Source organism: Lithobates pipiens, unplaced genomic scaffold (assembly GCF_037356315.1).
Source record: "Lithobates pipiens isolate NorthernLeopardFrog02 unplaced genomic scaffold, aLitPip1_a1.2 Scaffold_10, whole genome shotgun sequence".
Classification (NCBI taxonomy): Eukaryota; Metazoa; Chordata; class Amphibia; order Anura; family Ranidae; genus Lithobates; species Lithobates pipiens.
The window spans coordinates 194,702,872-194,722,824 of record NW_027507686.1 but is presented as its reverse complement, the minus strand read 5'-3'; positions in this window follow the sequence as shown (position 1 = coordinate 194,722,824).

Below are 19,953 nucleotides of genomic sequence, written 5' to 3'. Positions count from 1 at the left end.
CTGGGCAGACTCGATCAAAGATTTTTGGGTCGTCAAAACAGTCTCATCAAGCCATGCCTGGATGTTCAGAAACCCACCCATTCTTCGATTCATACCCACATACTTGCCTCTCTCGGAAGAGAAAAAGCTAATTCTCCTGTCCTATGCAGATTCTCTTGTGGCTCAGGGTTTCATGGCATCTACTCACCCCTCTTCATGGTGTTGAAGAAAAATGGCTCCTGGAGGCCAGTTATAGACCTAACCCACTTGAATTCTTTTATCAGGAAGGAAAGTTCAAGATGGAGACACTGCTCACGATCCATCAACCAATCCAGCCAGGTGATTGGCTCGTGTCTATAGACCTGAAGGACGCTTACGTCCATGCCCTGATAGAGTCAGAGTAGCAGAAATACCTTCGCTTTGCTGTCGATCAAATCTATCTGCAGTTCCCCTGTCTCCCCTTAAGGCTTATGACAACCCCTCATGTTTTTTCAAAACTCTTGTTGGCTGACGTGGCACTGATCAGGGCCGGAGGTATTCGTCTATATCTTTATCTGGATGATCTGCTGTTATTATCCTGGGACAGGGAGCAGTTGCTAATCCACAGATCCCAGGTCATCTCCACTCTACTCAAGTTTGGTTGGCTTAGTGAACCTGGAATTGCCACCTAGATCCTACTCAGTCCCTATTATTCCTCGGGGCACAATTCGACACTATCAAGAGCACCATCTCCTTACCCCTGCAAAAAATCCCAGTGATCCGGAACAGAGTTCAGCTTGCAATGTCCTCCTCTCATCTCCGATCCTCACAATGCCTAAAATTCATCAGCACCATGGTAGCAACAACACCCATGGTAAAGTGGGCTCAGTGGTCATTAATGTCTAAACCGCTGGCAACATAACTGAGTACACTCCTAAGTGAAAATGTCCAAATTGGACCCAAAGTGTCAATATTTTGTGTGGCCACCATTATTTTCCAGCACTTCCTTAACCCTCTTGGGCATGGAGTTCACCAGAGCTTCACATGTTGTCACTGGAGTACTCTTCCACTCCTCCATGATGATATCACAGAGCTGGTGGATGTTAGAGACCTTGCACTCCTCCACCTTCCGTTTTGAGGATGCCCCACAGATGCTCAATAGGGTTTAGGTCTGGAGACATGCTTAGCCAGTCCATCACCTTTACCCTCAGCTTCTTTATCAAGGCAGTAATTGTCTTGGAGGTATGTTTGTGGTCATTATGTTGGAATATCATACTCTGGTTCAGTATGTCACAGTACATATTGGCATTCATGGTTCCCTCAATGGACTGTAGCTCCCCAGTGCCTGCAGCTCTCATGCAGCCCCAGACCATGACACTCCCACCACCATACTTGACTGTAAGCAAGACACACTTGTCTTTTACTCCTCACCTGGTTGCTGCTCCACACACTTGACACCATCTGAACCAAATAAGTTTATCTTGGTCTCATCAGACCATGGAACATGGTCAAGTAATCCATGTCCTTAGTCTGCTTGTCTTCAGTAAACTGTTTGCGGGCTTACTTGTGCATCATCTTTAGAAGAGCCTTCCTTCTGGGACGACAGCCATGCAGACCAATTTGATGCAGTGTGCGGTGTATGGTCTGAGAACTGACAGGCACTCACACGTCTATTTCCCTCCTGTAGTCACCAAAAACAAACAAAAAAAAGGCCCCTTTAAGACATTTTTTTTTTAAATGTCCTTTAACTAAGTGCACTGTGTCCAGGCATCGGGCAGCTGGGCACTTTGGGTCCAATTTGGACATTTTCACTTAGGGGTGTACTCAGTTTTGTTGCCAGCGGTTTAGACATTAATGACCACTGAGCCCACTTTACCATGGGTGTTATTGCTACCATGGTGCTGATGAATTTTAGGCATTGTGAAGGAGTGCTGTGCTACTGGGGACACAGATGTATGGAGGGACTCTGCTGGGGACACAGATGTATGGAGGGGCTCTGCTGGGGACACAGATGCAAGGAGGGGCTCCGCTGACGGGGACACAGATGTAAGGAGGGACTCTGCTGATGGGGACACAGATGTAAGGAGGGACTCTGCTGGAGGGACTCCGCTGGGGGCACCTGATGTAAGGAGGGACTCAGCTGGGGGCACCTGATGTAAGGAGGGAATCCGCTGTGGGCAACTGATGTAAGGATGGACTCCACTGGGTGCACCTGATGTAAGGATGGACTCCCCTGAGTGCACCTGATGTAAGGATGGACTCTGCTGGGGCACCTGATGTAAGGATGGACTCTGCTGGGGGCACCTGATGTAAGGATGGACTCTGCTGGGGGCACCTGATGTAAGGATGGACTCTGCTGGGGGCACCTGATGTAAAGATGGACTCTGCTGGGGGCACCTGATGTAAAGATGGACTCTGCTGGGGGCACCTGATGTAAAGATGGACTCCGCAGGGGGCACCTGATGTAAGGATGGACTCCGCAGGGGGCACCTGATGTAAGGATGGACTCTACTGGGGACACCTGATGGCATCTGGTGGCGGGCGACGTGGCAAGTGACACGCTCAGGGCTCCCACTGATTCAGCATTATGGGGAGTTGAAGGATTTCATTTTATATTACAATGTATTAATAAAAATAATGTGCTTCAATCATCCTGACACCATAACAACCATGGTGCTGGGATGATTGAAGTGCTAACACTAGGTGTTTGGAGTATCTTTATCTGCTGATTGTTGAACTTTCTAGAATGCACATTTTTATTGTTGTGTAGGACCTGGGCCTGCTGTCCCTCCCTCTCTCCCTCCCTCTCCCTCCATCCCTCGTTCATCTCAGATGCTAACCACACCACCTTAGAGCAACACCCACTATTTTGCTGAAACCACGCCCATCTTCACCAAGTGGGAGGGGTCAAAAAGGAAGGGTGGTTTCTGGCGCCCCCCATCCTAAAACCGCCACCACTGACAGTTACCCAAAAAGAAAATATATAGTGATCCCAATATCAAAGTTGGCCTTAAACAACTTTGCGAATGCAAAGATCTCACCATCCGCCCGGCTGATAAGGGAGGTGGTATCGTCATTCTTGATAAGAGCGACTACTACCTAGAGATGTCCAGAATCCTGAGTGATGTAAAAACCTATGAACCCTTATCTAAAAATCCCACTTCGGATTGTAAAAAAGCACTGGTAGATCTTGTTGATAAAGGGTCGCAGTTGGGAAGTTATCTTGTGCCCTTAGCTCCACGTATCCCTATTATATTCTACCCCCCAAAGGTCCATAAAGATGCTACACATCCACCCGGATGCCCCATAATAAGTGGAATTGACTCTGTGACCTCCCGTATAGGGTGCTATATTAATTTCCATTTACAACTTTTGGTGAAATCCATCACCACATACTGTATCTTAAAGATACTAAGGACACTATTGCCTTGTTTGCAACAAGTTAACTACCGTGATGATCTGTTGTTGGTAACCGCAGATGTTGCCACTCTATATACGTGTATACCACACAATCTCAGTCTTTCAGCTGTAGAATTTTATCTATCCAGGAATAATAGCATTCCCAGAATCCAACAGAATTTTATTATGGAGTTACTTTGTTTCGCAACAAAGCATAACTATATTTGGTTCAACAGCAACTTCTATTTGCAGCAGAAGGGTGTTGCTGGGGGGGCTAAATTTGCCCCCAGTTTAGCTAACCTCTTTATGGTATGGTGGGAGGAGGATGTCGTCTATGCCCTTGATAGACCAGAATTGGTCCTTTGGGCTTATTACATAGATGACATCCTCCTCCTATGGAAGGGTGACAGAGACTCTTTGGACAAATTCATGTCCATCCTGAATAGTAATAACAGGGGCATCAGACTGTCCTATGAAGCCAGTTTTTCTAATATAGACTTCTTGGATCTAGAAATTTTGATTGCTAACCATCAACTGGTAACCAAAACGTTCTTCAAACCCACCGACCGCAATGGTTACATTCTGGTTGACAGTTTCCTTCATGAAACATGGTTGAAGTTGGTTCCACACAGCCAAATGCTGGGTATAAGATGTAATTGCGCCGACTTATCCGACTTCCACAATCAGGTTATGATTTTAAAGTCAAGATTGGTAGATAAGGGGTATCATCCTTCTAATATTGATGAAGAGATTAATGAAGTATCTTTTAATAGATATAAACACATTGTTGCTAGATCAACCTAAACAGGCCCATAACTCTAAATACAGATGGTCCTTTATCACTTCTTTCTCTGTACAACACAAAAAAATAAAGGATATTTTTAATCGGCACTGGAAGATTAAAAAAAAAAAGATCAAGTGCTAGGCCCAGCACTCCCCAAATGTCCACGCGGGTGTCATCTATAAGGGAGTTTTACCTTTACCAATATACCCTCAGTTTTTCACAACTGGAAGGGTTATTATCCGTGCCGAAAGTGTAATGTTTGCTTATAGAACACTTGTGGCCAAAGAAAATCAGAAACTTTTGTGTCAACCACAACGTCTCATGAATACCAAATGAAACACTTCACTACATGCGCCACTAGCTATATTGTTTACCTTGTAAGAAGCAGTACATAGGACAAACCATGCGTACCTTCTCTATAAGGGTAGACAAACATATAGCTAGTATCAAAAAAGGCCGCATTAACCACAGCGTGCCTAGACATTACCACCACCATCACAACAAAAGCGCAATAGGCACCAAGTTCCAGATCATAGACAAAGTCATCCCCCACTGGAAGGGTGAATCTAGTCTAAGAGGAGTTTCAGATGTTCTGGATCCATCAATTAAAATCTTACTCACCCTATGGGTTGAATATAGATTGTGACATTAATGCCTTCATAAATCAAGCCTAATTGTTCCGTTAATTGTTTTATTTATTTATTTTATCTTCTCTGGTTCTGGTCTAGTAGAAAAACTAGTATATGATAACATTCTTCTTCCCTAGTTAGGGACCTGAGCGTATATTATGAGATATTATTTTCATTTTAGACCACTGTAAGCACCTGTATCCCTTCATTTTATTATTGCTTATATTTGAGGACATTTGCTATAGATTATGTTTTTCCCATGGTATTGACCATAATTCATCTCAGTGTGATCCGTCTTATGGAGTCTGTGGGGTGACTGAGATTGAGCATGGTGATGCCTGGTGTACGTGAGTCCCTTGGGACCTGTATCCATTTTGATGGATCATGATCCTTGTGGATACATCTTTGTTTATCATAGTGCGATGAAGGTGCCTGATACACTCTCCGTCAGGCCAGCCATGGGTCAGCTGATGTCTATCAGGTTGATGATTGGCGACTTTTTATGCACTTTTTATTGATTGATGGACTGGCTGTGCAGCTGGTTACATATGTGATACATCATTCGGAAAGCACTTCAGTAATTGGCATGGTATCAAGCAATTGTATGCCTCAGTTGAAGTTAGTGCGGATAGTACCCATCTGTCCTGATGTAGTACTTTTTAATCAAATAAACCTCATCATTTTTGATCCATGCCATGTGGAGGCTTTTTTCTCATCCTAAATAACTATTGTTCGCATCATTTCTTGGAGAGTGTGGTTGGTGATTGCAGCCATTCCTGATCTTTTCACCTGATGACCATCAGGGAAGGAATAAGTTCTCATTGAAAGTTGACACCTGCAATCCCCGTTTGCATCCACGCTTGTACGATTCACCACCGCTGGCGTGTGGATCCACAACTCAGGGTAATGCCGCGTACACATGATCAGACTATCCGGCGGACTTAGTCTGGCGGACAAACCGCCGTAAAGTCCGGCGGACTGTCCGAACGAGAGGACCCGCCCACACACGTGACTTTTCCGGCGGACCTAGTCCGCTGGATTATCCGCCGTACTTTTGAAAAGAACGGACTTGCCCACACACACGAAGGAAAGACTGTTCATTTTGAGCGTGGCTCCAGGTAACTGGGACTAGCGAAGGAAGCGTTGATGGCCCCGTCACCTGGTATGGAGTTAAAGGGGAAGCCCTACGCCGAAAAAACGGTGTGGGGGTCCCTCCCTAGGTCCATATCAGACCCTTATCCGAGCACGCAACCCGGCCGGTCAGGAAAGGGGATGGGGATGAGCGAGCGCTCCCCCTCCTGAGCCGTATCAGGCCGCGTGCCCTCAACATGGGAGGGTGCTTTGGGGAGGCATCCTCTGGGACTGTGACATCATAATGAATGGGGACATCATATAAGTCGCCACACGCCGCGTGCCTGTCATTGTGGCCAGACACAGCGACGAGGCAACAGCTCAAGAACAGAAGGCGGCGACAGAAGACCAGGCCACCGCTTGTAAAAGAGCTAGAAGAAGGCGCGGAGGCCCAGCAAGAAGAACCGAAGAGGGGGACAAGACCCCCAAAGAGGGGGACAAGACCCCCGAAGTCAGAAGAAGAGGGAGGCTACGAAGAAGAAAGCCGGGCTCCTCCGCTAGTAAAAGAGCTAGCAAAAGAGCAGAAGATAGTGGAGGAGTGTGGCGAGAAGACCCCCGTAGACGGAAGAAGACCCCCAGAGCTGTGAATAAACTATTTTAACTCTTGTGTGTTGTGTTTTTTACTTTTTTTTTTCACAGGTGAATGGGTAGGGGTACTCATTCACATAGGGTGGGGGGCCGGGATCCAGGGGCCCCCTTATTAAAGGGGGCTCACGGATTTCGATAAGCCCCCCGCCCGCATACCCCGACAACCAACGGCCAGGGTTGTCGGGAAGAGGCCCTTGTCCTCATCAACATGGGGACAAGGTGCTTTGGGGTGCACCCCCCCCATGTTGAGGGCACACGTTTTTCGGCGTAGGGCTTCCCCTTTAACTCCATACCAGGTGATGGGGCCAGCGACGCTTCCTTCACTGGTCCCGGCTACCTGGAGCCGCACTCAAAATTAACGGACTTTTCTCCGTGTGGGAAAAGTCCGTTCATTTCAAAAGTACGGCGGACTAGCACACACATGACCGTAGTCCGGCGGACATATTTTGGTGCAAAACTACTTTCTTAGTCCGCCGGACTTTTGGGTAAAAAAAGTACGCCGAGCCTACACACAGGGGGATTCTCCGCCGGACTTTTCCACCGGATTGTTTGATCGTGTGTACGCGGCATTAGAGTACCGAATACCCTTTATTCCTAGACAGTGGAGGCACTGTTCAGGGATTGCTGAATTGGTTGAATGTTCTGATCACCAAACATCTGAATGAAGCATTGCTATTTCACTTGAGACCACAGTGTGATTTTACTTTGGTGTTCCACATATATGCACCTGATATTACATTGTCCTCATTTGTTATTTTTTCATCTAATGGACTGATCACTCTTTTCTCACTGCATTATTCACCATATTTTTTATTATTGATAAAATATTTTTGTTTTAAGTTTTTGCACTTGATATATTTTTCATGTAATATTTTTTTATGTGGACTATATAACATCTTCCTGTGTGTCCTCAACACTTAAAAGTGTTTTTTAGGTTGCATATTTTTGTATGTATTTGGCACTGCTATACGTCACTCTGTCACTTAGATTGCCTATTTCCAATTTTTTCTTTTCAAATATTTTATTGAATATAATGCAATAAAAAGAGTCATACAATAGATTTATAGTTAAGTAGAATGTATAAAAGTGTGAAATGAGGCTTCTCAGTATATTAACAGGAGGTGAATACTATAATAACAGTCATGTAATTTGGGATATATTAGTTTAACATATTTTAGCTAAAATTAAACATGTATAAAGTTTAATAACTGGATTAGATACATAGTAAAAATTGTAGTTTCAAAGTTTAGGGTTGGAGGAGATTTGGTATAATATAGGGTAAAAGAAAGGTTGTTACCAGGAAGGTATAGAGAGGTAAGTAGATAATTCAGGGCCAAGATCCAACCATGTGGCTTGGTTATTCCCTGAATAAAAGATACTTAATTAAACCATCCCTAAAATCTCCTCTATAGTAATAACATTAGGAAATATATAACTCATTAATTTAGCTTGTACATCTATATATAGTAAAAGGAGAGGGTGTGGGGAAAGCAAGGGTGGGGGAAGCATATATAAGGGTTGTGGAGGGAGGAGACCACTCCGAAAGAAAACGGTATGTTAATAAATTCTACATGTACCATAGGGGGTAAGATATATGTTTGATTAGTTGTTTCATGAGAATATAAGAGATTGGTCTAGACCATGTGGTAAGTAGTGTTCAATCCAAGGAAGCCATAATGATTCTAACATGGGAACTTTATCTAGTACGGTTGCCTCTATTTTAGCGTGAATCATGGCTTGCGTTACTCTATGTTTGAATGATACCATGCATAAAGTGGGTGTTTTCCAGGCTTTTGCAATATTTTGTTTGGCAGCCGTGGTTATCGATAATAGAAGTTTAAATTGGTGGTGAGTTAAAGTTTGAGGTTTATTATTCAGGAGTGCTACCGTAGGGTCTGGTTCTACTGTGGTTTTGAAAATGATAGAAAGAATTTTGAATATTTCTGACCAAAAAGCTCTGACTATGGGACAATCCCACCAAATGTGTAAGTGTGTGCCTAAGTCAGCACATCCTCGAAAGCAGTTAGCTGGGTATTGCGGGAGGAATTTTGAAATCCTAGCAGGTACTAAGTACCATCTAGAAAGCACCTTATAGTTAGTTTCTGAAGCTACTATATTCGGGGAGGCCGATCTAGTAGCCTGCCATATGCGAGTCCAGTTTAGTTTGTCTGGTTGAAGATCTAAATCATTTTCCCATTTAGATGTATAGGTTGGAGGGGAAGAGGTTGTATGCGATAATAGTTGGTTGTACAGATTTGAAATAAACCCTCGTTTGTGAAGATCAGATTTGCAAGCTTGTTCAAAGAAAGTGAAGCTTGGGGTAGATGGATTTGAAGGAGTGTTTTGGATTAGAAATTGTTTTATTTGTAAGTATCTAAATGTTTCTTTTTGAGGTATAGCATGTGTTTTTTGTAATGCAGCAAAAGGGGTAATCGAAGAGGATTCATAAAAGTGATGAGAACGGGTTAATTCTGCATTTGACCAAGTAAGGAAAGATGATGGAGAAGTCCAGGCAGGATAGAAAGATGGGTTATTAAGGAAGGAAAGAAGGGGGTTATGTTCGGATTGGAGACCAAAACGAGCTCTTAGTCTGTCCCAAATTGAAAGGCTATGCTTAGTAATAGGGTTAGTAATTGCTCGGCGTTGTGCTGGTGGGAGCCAAAGAAGGTTTGCAGTTGATAAAGGATCACATTCTACTGATTCAATTATAACCCAAAGGGGAATTTCTTTTGTAGTGTGGTATTTAGGTAACATGGCTAATTGGGCAGCATAATAATAATTAGAGAAATTAGGAACGCTCAATCCACCACCAATACGAGGAGTGTGAAGGGTAGATTGTGGGAGGCGGGGCTTAAGTTTTCCCCAAATTAATTGGGAAACTTTCCTCTGTAATATGCGTAAGAAATATGCTGGAACCTGTATTGAAAGCACTCTGAAGAGATATAGGATCTTAGGAAGTATTGTCATCTTAATTACAGAAATTCTACCCATCCATGCCAATGGGAGAGAGGACCAGGTTTTCATTAATGTTGAGAGGTGAGTTAGCATGGAGGGGTTTGCCGAATATAGATTAGTTGGGTTAGCTGTAAATATAATTCCAAGATAAGCAATTTGTGTTGATGACCATGTGAATGGGAGGGAGTCTTGCAATTGCGCCTGCAAGTCAGGTGGAATAGAAATGTTTAAGGCTTTGGACTTATGAGTATTTATTTTGAGTCCTGATATTGATTCAAATTTGGTTAGGATATCTATAAGATTTGGGGCTGAGGTAAGTGGTGAAGTTAGGAAAATAAGAACGTCGTCAGCAAACATACATAGTTTGTGTTGATAACCTCCTAGTTCGAGGCCTTTAATATTTATATTGGAGCGTATAAGCTGTGCGAGAGGTTCGATTGCCAAAGCAAATATAAGAGGGGAAAGGGGGCATCCTTGTCTGGTTCCTCTCTCAATGGCAAAGGATTCGAAACGGTATCCAGAATGTGAAACATATGCTTTTGGCTTTTGATACAGAGAAGAGATCCAACCTCTAAATTGTGTTCCGAATCCCCATCGGATTAGGATGGAGTTGAGATAGGACCAAGAAATAGAATCGAATGCCTTTCTTATGTCTATTGAGAGGAAGCAGGTAGGTATACGACGGGATCTTGCTATGTGGGCTAGGAGGGTAGCACGGCGAATGTTATCACCTGCTTGTCTAGAGGGAATAAACCCTGTCTGATCTTTGTGAATGAGGGAGCCTATTATTGGATTTAGTCGGTTAGAGAGGATCTTGGCTAGAATTTTAATATCTAAATTAAGTATTGAAATTGGTCTATAATTGGACCAAGAAGTGTCATCAGTGTTCGGTTTTGGAATCATGGCTATGGATGCTAATAAGGATTCATCACAAAAGGAATGGTTTGTGAGAAGGGAGTTAAAGGCCTCTACCATAAGGGGAGATAGTATAGTAGTAAAATTTTTATAAAATATAGCTGAGAAACCATCAGGGCCTGGACGTTTGTGGATTTTCAGAGTTTTTATTGCTGTTTGGACTTCAAAATCTGAGATTGGTTTATCAAGAAGTTCTTTTTGAGCAGTCGAAAGGGAGGAGAGTTGTATACAGGAGAGAAGGGTATCAAATTTTGCTTGGTCAAATTTATGAGTATCTCGGTATAGGTCAGTGAGTCCTTTACTAAACTTATGGATAATTTTGAGAGGGTTACTAGAATAATAATCTTTGGATAATTGGAGGCGGATCGGTTTAGGGGTATAGTTTGCCTTGCGTAGGGCTAAGGCTAAGAAAGTAGTCGGCTTATTGGCTTTCATATAAAAAGTATGTGCTGATTTTCGGAGAATCTTTTCAGCGGAGTCTGTTAAGAATGGGTCGAGTTCTAATTTGGCTTTTTCATATAATTGTTTATTTTGCTGTGAGGGTGAGTTTTGAAAATTCTCAGAGGCTTTATAAAAAGCATCATCAAGTTGTGCATGTAGTTGTTTTTGTTTTTTCCGATGATATGTTGCTTGGCTAATGCAGACCCCTCTGATAGATGGTTTAAGGGCTTCCCAAAGTGTCAAAGGGTTTGTATCTAAGGGATTGTTGTTAGCAAGATAGTCTTGTATAGCATTTTCTATATCTTGTCTGTATTTAGGTTTGGTTAGTAGACTGTCATTTATACACCAGGTACGGTAATTAGGTCTTGGAATTAATGATGAAAAGGATGTCATTACAGCATCATGATCTGACCAAGAGCATGGTACAATTTGAGAGTTAAGGATAAGGGGAGAGGTACTAGTGTTTATAAGGAGATGGTCAATTCGAGAGAATTGTTTGTGAGGACGAGAATAGTGCGTATATTGTTTCCTTATAGGGTTATGTTCACACCAAGTATCTAGTAAGGAATGCTGATTAAGAAGGTTTTGGTATGAAAGGCGCTGAGCATTTATTGGAGTCGGGGATTTGTCTAGGAATGGATATATCACTTGATTAGAGTCTCCACAGAGCGTTAGGGTACCAGTTTTATGTGTATCCACTAGTGAGAACAAGTGAGAGAGGAAGGACAATGGATTCTTATTCGGGGCATAGTAAGAGACTATGGTAACTTCGCAGTCTAGCAAGTGGCCAAAGAGTAGTAGGTATCTTCCCTCAGGATCTTTAATTTCTTTTTTAAGTATAAACGGTGTGGTACGGTGAAAAGCTATTAAGACACCTCTCTGTTTGGTAGAGGCCGAGGCAGTATATGTCTGGGGGTATTGTTGACTGAAGAATTTTGGGAAGGATTGTGTTGAAAAGTGTGTTTCCTGTAAACATACCACTTGTGCTTTAAGCTTGGAAAAGTATTGGAACGCTTTAGTTCTCTTTGAGGGGGAGTTGAGTTCCTGTACATTGAGGGTTAGAATATTTAAAGTCATTTTTATGAAGAAGTGGAATATCAGGAGAGTTGTGGGTATTTGGTTAGGGCTAAGAAGGGTATATGGGGTAGACATGTGCAGAGTAAAATATTTCGTTTCGGAATTTCGTTTTCGTCCGAAAACTTAATTTATTTAGTTACTCCCGAAATTCGTTTTTATTTATTTAGTTTTTCGTTCAAAAATTGCATTCGTCCGAAAATCCACATGAATTACGGTCGAATCTGTATTTGAAGGCTTATGGTGTCTGTCGAATGTATAAAGAAGATTCGACGGAGCTAGTATATAGCATACTTTAGAACCCTATTAAAGTCTATGGGACTCCAACGTTCAAAATCTAAAGTGCTAATTTTAAAGGCTAATTTGCAAGTTACTGTCCTAAAAAGTGTTTGGGGACCCGGGTCCTGCCCCAGGGGACATGTATCAATGCAAAAAAAGTTTTAAAAACGGCCGTTTTTTCAGGAGCAGTGATTTTAATAATGATTAAAGTGAAACAATAAAAGTGTAATATTCCTTTAAATTTCGTAGGGGGGGGGTTGTCTATAGTATGCCTGTGAAGGGGCTCATGTTTCTGGTGCTTAGAACTGTCCCTGCACAAAGTGTCATTTATGCAGGAAAAAAAGTCCTTTAAAATCACTCGCAGCTATTATGAATTGTCGGCTCCCGTAATACAGAGAACACTCATTGAAAGTCATTGATAAAAAAATAAATAAATAAATTTAAAAAAAGCGTGGGGGTCCGCCAAATTCAATTACCAGGCCCTTCAGGTCTGGTATGGATATTAAGGGGAACCCTGCCTCAAATTTAAGAAAAAATTTGACGTGGGGTTCCCCCTAAATATCCATAACCAGACCCTTCAGGTCTGGTATGGATATTAAGGGGAACCCCGCGTCAAATTTAAAAAAAAAATTGACGTGGGGTTCCCCCTAAAAATCCATACCAGACCCTTTATCCGAGCACGCAACCTGGCAGGCCGCAGGAAAAGAGGGGGGGACGAGAGAGCGCCCCCCCCCTCCCTCCTGAACCATACCAGGCCACATGCCCTCAACATTGGGAGGATGCTTTGGGGGTCTGTGACCCCTCAAAGCACCTTGTCCCCATGTTGATGAGGACAAGGGCCTCATCCCCACAACCGTGGCCGGTGGTTGTGGAGGTCTGCGGGCGGGGGGCTTATCAGAATCTGGAAGCCCCCTTTAACAAGGGGACCCCCAGATCCCGCCCCCCCTGTTTGAAATGGTAAGGGGGTACAAAAGTACCCCTACCATTTCACAAAGAAAGTGTAAAAAATGGTTAAATAAAATAAACACACTTTTGAAAAATTCCTTTATTAAAAATAAAAAAATAAAAAAAAGATTCCAGCGGCGGTAATCCACTTGCTATCCAGCGACGGACGGTCATCTCTCCAGCGATGGCTCATCTCATCCAGCGCAGCGAATCCATCCTTCTTCTGTCTCCGTGGAGGAGACACTGCAAGGATTCCGGCGGCATGACGTTTCTTATATACGGTGGGCGGGGCCACCCGTCACCTGACCCCGCCCCCCTCTGACGCAAGGGGAAACCCGGGGTTCCCCGTGACGTATGGGTGACCCCGCCCCCCTCTGATGTAAGGGAAACCTGCCTGTGTTACATCAGAGGGGTGCGGGGTTTGACAAACGATAACGAAAATAGCTGAAATTCGGACGAAAATGCATTCGGACGAAAACGAATGCACATGTCTAATATGGGGTAATGTAGATAGGAAATGAAAAGTATGAGTTGAATCTGGTAGTTGAAAGGGGTATGAGAAGCTTTGGTATAGAAAAAAGGGTGGCTCCTATGTGGAGCAAGTATTCAGTGGGTGGTAAAAATCACCAACCAATGGATACTGTAGGTCCAAAGAGTATCCGATTACAACATTGGGTACTCGAGGATCAAGTTGAATGCACAGTACGTTATGACCGGGATTATGACAGCCATTCAAAATAGTCTATACATTTGTAAACAAGCAAGTTTTTAGAACTATTATATAACTATATAATTATACTCGGTACATTAACAAAAGTACTAAAAAAATTAATAAATAATAAAAAAAGGTGTATGAAATAAAAATAGAATTAGTGAAGCATCTCTGAGGTCGATTTTAAGATGATTTATAGTGCTTGTCTCATTAATTATAGCTGTCCTGTACCCATTAATCAGAAGTAAAACCCCCGACAACAGGACCAGGAGAGGATAATAATATATATAATTTCTTATGAAATGAAGGTGTTGCAAATATACCGAGTATTGGCACTATATTAGCATTTAAATTAAGAACATTATATTATGTTAGGGTGTAAGACCCATCACAGTGTTATTTACTGATGATGTCACTGAATATATGATTTAAGGCAGAACATGCCCTAGGGGTTCTATATCACATATAAGAATATTAACATCAGTCCATCTGTTCTTCTTGAGCTGATGGAGGTGAAGCAGTATGGCACCTTTTATGCATACTGGCATGATCTGAAAGATTAGAAGTGTCCTGTGGTTGTTTAGGAGAGTTAGATGTTGCTCGATGTTTGGATCCTTCAGCTGTTCCCTCTGATGTTGACAGGCGAAGATCTTGAATTGCTTCAATGAGATCATCTTCCGTTTTACAGGTGAAGGTAGAACCTCGGCAGTGGCGGCCCGCCCATAGGGGGCGCCCGGGCGCCGCCCCCCCTCTCCCTAGGTGTAAAAAAAAAAAAAAGTTAAAAAAAAAAAAAAAAAAGTTAAAAAAAAAAAAAAACGGGCCCTTTAAGACATTTAAAAAAAATAAAATAAAAAATGTCATTTAACAATTTAACATAGTGTACTGTGGCGCCGGTCACAGTGCACTATGAGAAGCGCCACGTCGATGCAATCACAAGATTGCATCCATGGCGCTTCATTTGCAGGTTAAAAACCCGCCTTGTGGCGCACTGCAGAACGCCGACTAGCTTCCGCCCGTAAAATCACTGTGATTCTACGGGCAGGAGCATTGTCATTCTTAGACAGGCAGTCACTTCCGGCTTTCGGCTGCTTCACGAAACCCGGAAGTGACGTAGGCAGCTCCGTTCCTTAGCCCGAGCGGAGCTGCCAGACAGTGAGATGTGAGTCACCGCATAAAGGCTTTCTAGCTTCTACTTTGTGGAGAATGTTCGTGCATTTAGCTGAATGGATGCAAAAAGCTTTCACAGCCAGAAAGGTTTCCCCAGGCCAGGCGACTTTTGCCGTGGCCAATCAGAGAATGAGCTCTGAAGGGGGAACTCCACGCCAAATTTCTGAAAAAAAATTTGACGTGGGTTCCCCCTCCGAGAGCATACCAGGCCCTTAGGTCTGGTATGGATTCCAAGGGGAACCCCCTACGCCGAAAAAACGGCGTGGGGGTCCCCCCCAGATCCACACCAGACCCTTATCCGAGCACGCTACCCGGCCGGCCAGGAAAGGGGGTGGGGACAAGCGGGCGGCCCCCCCCTCCTGAGCCGTACCAGGCCGCGTGCCCTCAACATGGGGGGGTGCCTTGGGGGAGGGGGGGGCGTGCGGCCCCCCCACCCCAAAGCACCTTGTCCCCATGTTGATGAGGACAAGGGCCTCTTCCCGACAACCCTGGCCGTTGGTTGTCGGGGTCTGCGGGCGGGGGGCTTATCGGAATCCGGGAGCCCCCTTTAATAAGGGGGCCCCGGATACCGGCCCCCCACCCTATGTGAATGAGTATGGGGTACAATGTACCCCTACCCATTCACCTGTGAAAAAAAGTACAAAAAAAAAACACAACACAGGGTTAAAATATTTTATTGCACAGCTCCGGGGGTCTTCCGTCTTCGGGGGTCTTCTCGCCGGACTCCTCCGCTATCTTCTTGTAGCTCTTTTGCTAGCGGAGGAGTCCGACTTTCTTCCTCGCCGCCGGCCTCTTCTCCCGACTTCGGGGGTCTTGTCCCCCTCTTCGGTTCTTCTGCCGGGCCACCGCGCCTTCTTATAGTTCTTTTAGAGGCAGTGGCCCGGTCTTCTGTCGTCGCCGCCGCCGCCCGTTCTTCTTCTTCTTCTTCTCCTTCTTCTCCAGGAGATGTTGCCTCGACGATCTCCCTGGCCGGAATGCCAGAGACGCTGTCAGGAATCCGTCTGTCCCGTGCGATCGGCTTTCCGTACGCGCACGCGCTTTCGTGACGCGGGTCGTCGTGGGCACGAGCGTCTTCCAACGCGAGCGGGTGCACGTCGTTCGTATGTGCGCGCGGTACACGCACGCACGGGCGAGCGTTAGCTCGATTGGCGCCAGTGGCCCTTTTTAAAGGCACAGTTGCGGGGGTTCTGTGCTGTCTCGTCTGCAGCTTGTGCCTGAAGAACCTGCTTATCTGCCTGCTACCTATCTGATACCTGACCCGGCTCCGTCTGACCTTGTTGACCTCTCCTGCTCCGACCCCGGCTTGTTTGACCCTTCTTGGACTGTTTTCCTGTTGCCGAACCTCTGCTTGTACCTGATGCCTCTGCTGTCTCCTGCTTACTTCTGTGCCTGCTACCCTCGCATTCCAGAAGATCCATCCATCCGGATTCCACGGTCTGCAGTCTTCTCCTAGCTGCTTTCCTGCTACAGAGAGCTCCTGCTCCAGAGGATCCTCATCTACCCAGCACCTGCTGCTGCACCTGGCTGGACTCTCATACCCCGCTGTGCTCCGGTCTCCCTGTTCCCATTCCAGTGAGGCCAGAACCAGAGCCGTAAGAGAGGTCCCCTTCCACTAAGTCAGACTCAATACCCGAAGTTCTTAACAGTACGAGACAGCCATGTCTGAGTCTGCGGAAGGGGCCTCCGCCATGAAGGAGATTTGCTCCCACCTTGCGGCTCTCACCCAGGCCGTGAAGTCGCTTCAAGATGGCTACACCAGGTTGGAGGAGCGTGTCCAGCATCTCTCTATCCCGGGGTCACCAGACACCTCACCCCAGCCTCCTCCTGCTCAACCAGCTGCTCATTCGGCCATCATGATGCTCCCACCTGAGCCCAGGGTTCCCATTCCGGAAAGATTTTCAGGGGACCGCTCCAAGTTCCGGGCTTTTCGCAACGCCTCCCAGCTTTACTTTGCCCTCCAGCCCAGGACTTTCTCCCTGGAGGCAACTAAAGTGGGGTTTGTCATCTCTCTCCTGCAAGAAGAACCTCAGTCCTGGGCCCACCATCTCCTGGAGAACGACAGTCCCCTTACACAGACTCTCTCCACCTTCTTCGAGGGGTTGGCACAACTTTATGATGATCCCCAACGGGCTGCCACCACAGAATCCGCACTAACTGCGCTCCAGCAAGGCCGTAGGACGGCTGAGGACTATGTCTCGGACTTTAGACGCTGGAGCGCAGATACCCAGTGGAATGAGTCGGCCCTTAGACACCAATTCCGCATGGGCCTGTCTGAAGGTCTCAAGGACGAGTTAGCTCGCGTTGGCACTCCTGATGCCTTAGAGGACTTGATTGCTCTGGCCATTCAAATAGACCGCAGACTTCGCGAGCGTAGGGCCGAACGCTCTTCCCAACCACTGAGACCTGCCAGGATGACGGCCAGGACCCCGTCTTCCACACCTTTCTTCTCTCCTCCCCCTCAAAGAGGACCTGCCAGTGTGCCTCCTGCTCCTGAGGAACCTATGCAGCTTGGACTTCTCCGACCTTCCCTGTCTCCTGAAGAGCGGGCCCGCCGCCGTCAAATGAACTTGTGCCTATACTGTGGTGGCCAACTGTCCTGTGAAGTCACGTAAGTGCCTCTCTTCAGTGTCTCACAGTACCTTTAATCCGCCTTCCAACTCTCTCCATGTTGCCCTTCTGCTCTCATTTCAGCTTTCGGGAAGAACGATCCACGTCAACGCCATCCTTGACTCCGGAGCCTGCGGTTGCTTCATTGACTCCGCCTTCACTGACCTGCATTCCATTCCACTCCAGAAGAAGACTCATGGACTCGCTATCTTTTTGGCTGATGGTTCCCAGATTAAGTCCGGCCGAGTCACCCAGGAGACCCTTCCTTTACCTACCTCCACCTCCTGCCAACACACAGAACTGTTAATTCTTGATGTCATTTCATCCCCACTCTTTCCTGTGATTCTGGGTGTCCCATGGCTGCAGGCCCACAATCCCTCCATTGACTGGACTTCAGGGGAAGTGAGGTTCCTCTCCCCTTATTGCCAGGACCACTGATTTCCTGGGGCTTCTGTACCATCCGGAACACTTCTCTGCCTAGACCCAGATCTGGACTTATGTCAGTCTGTCCCCGAGCCTTACCATGAGTTCCTGGATGTTTTCAGTAAACAGGGGGCTGATTCCTTACCCCCGCATCGCCCCTACGACTGTCCCATTGAGCTCCTTCCTGGGGCAGAGATCCCGTTTGGACGTGTCTACCCTTTATCTGAGAAGGAACAAGAGGCTCTGAAGGCGTACATCTCCGAGAACCTCAAGAAGGGGTTCATCCGGCACTCCACATCTCCTGCCGGGGCTGGAATATTCTTTGTTACTAAAAAAGACCAGACCCTTCGACCTTGTGTGGACTATCGGGAGCTGAACAGGGTCACGATTAAAAACCGCTACCCTTTACCCTTGATTCCAGAACTCTTCCAAAAACTGAGGTCAGCCACTATCTTCACTAAGTTAGACTTGAGAGGAGCCTATAACTTGGTCCGCATTCGAGCAGGTGACGAATGGAAGACTGCGTTCCGAACTCGTTTTGGGCACTACGAGTACCTGGTGATGCCTTTCGGGTTGTGTAACGCCCCAGCCACCTTTCAGCACTTAATTAATGACGTCTTCCGGGACTTCTTGGATATCTTTGTCATCGTATATCTTGATGACATCCTGATCTTCTCCGGGTCCCTGGAGCAGCACCGGGGACACGTCGGCAGAGTACTGCTTCGGCTCTGGCAACATGGACTCTACGCTAAAGCCGAGAAGTGTAAATTCGAGCAACAGGAGATCCAATTCCTCGGCCTTGAAATCTCTCCAGCAGGCATCAGGATGGACCCGCAAAAGGTCGCTGCTGTCCTTGAATGGCCAGCCCCCTCTGACAAGAAAGGCATCCAACGCTTTGTGGGCTTCGCCAACTTTTATAGAAAATTCATTAAAGGTTTCTCAGCCATTATCTCTCCCATCACCCAGCTCACCCAACAAAATACGCGCTTCCATTGGGGCCCTGAAGCCCAGGCCGCCTTCAAGAGACTCAAGGACTTGTTCACCTCTGCTCCTATCCTCAGTCACCCGGATCCATCTAGACCTTATATTCTGGAGGTAGATGCCTCTGAGATAGCAGTAGAGGCGGTGGTCTCTCAGCGCTTAGGTAAAGACGACCTGATGCACCCCGTGGGGTTCTTTTCCCGAAAACTCTCTCCAGCGGAGAGGAATTATGATGTGGGCGACCGGGAATTACTTGCCATTAAGTCTGCTTTGGAGGAGTGGAGATACTTACTCGAGGGGGCGGTACACCCCGTGCTCATCTACACAGATCACAAAAACCTCGAGTACCTCCGTACCGCAAAACGCTTAAAACCTCGGCAGGCTCGCTGGGCCCTCTTTTTCTCCCGGTTCTGTTTCCACATAACCTATCGCCCTGGATCAAGAAACGTTAAGCTGGATGCACTCTCCCGTATGTTTGACAGCCCCAAGGACATCGCACCCCCGGACACCATCCTCCCTGCTGACACCTTCCTACTCATCCAGCCGGACCTAGTGTCTCTGCTAAGGAGTGCTTCTTCCACATCTTCCTGTCCCCCAGGAATCTCACTAGCATCCAGAGAAGGCTTGCTTTGGAAGGACAACCTGATCTTCGTCCCTGAAGATGTGAGAATTAAGGTTTTGGGCCTCCTTCATGACCACCCACTCGCCGGGCACTTTGGTGTCCGCAAGACCTTGGAACTGGTACAACGCTCCTTCTGGTGGCCAGGCATGAGGGAGTTTTGCAAGCAGTATGTAAATTCCTGCCCTGTATGTAATCGGAATAAAGTTCCCAGAATTCGGGCTTGGGGGCTGCTTAAACCTCTTCCCGCACCCGACCGCCCTTGGCGGATGATCACTATGGATTTCATTGTAGAACTTCCCCCGTCTGAGAACTGCACTGCTATCTTTGTAGTTTGTGACCGTCT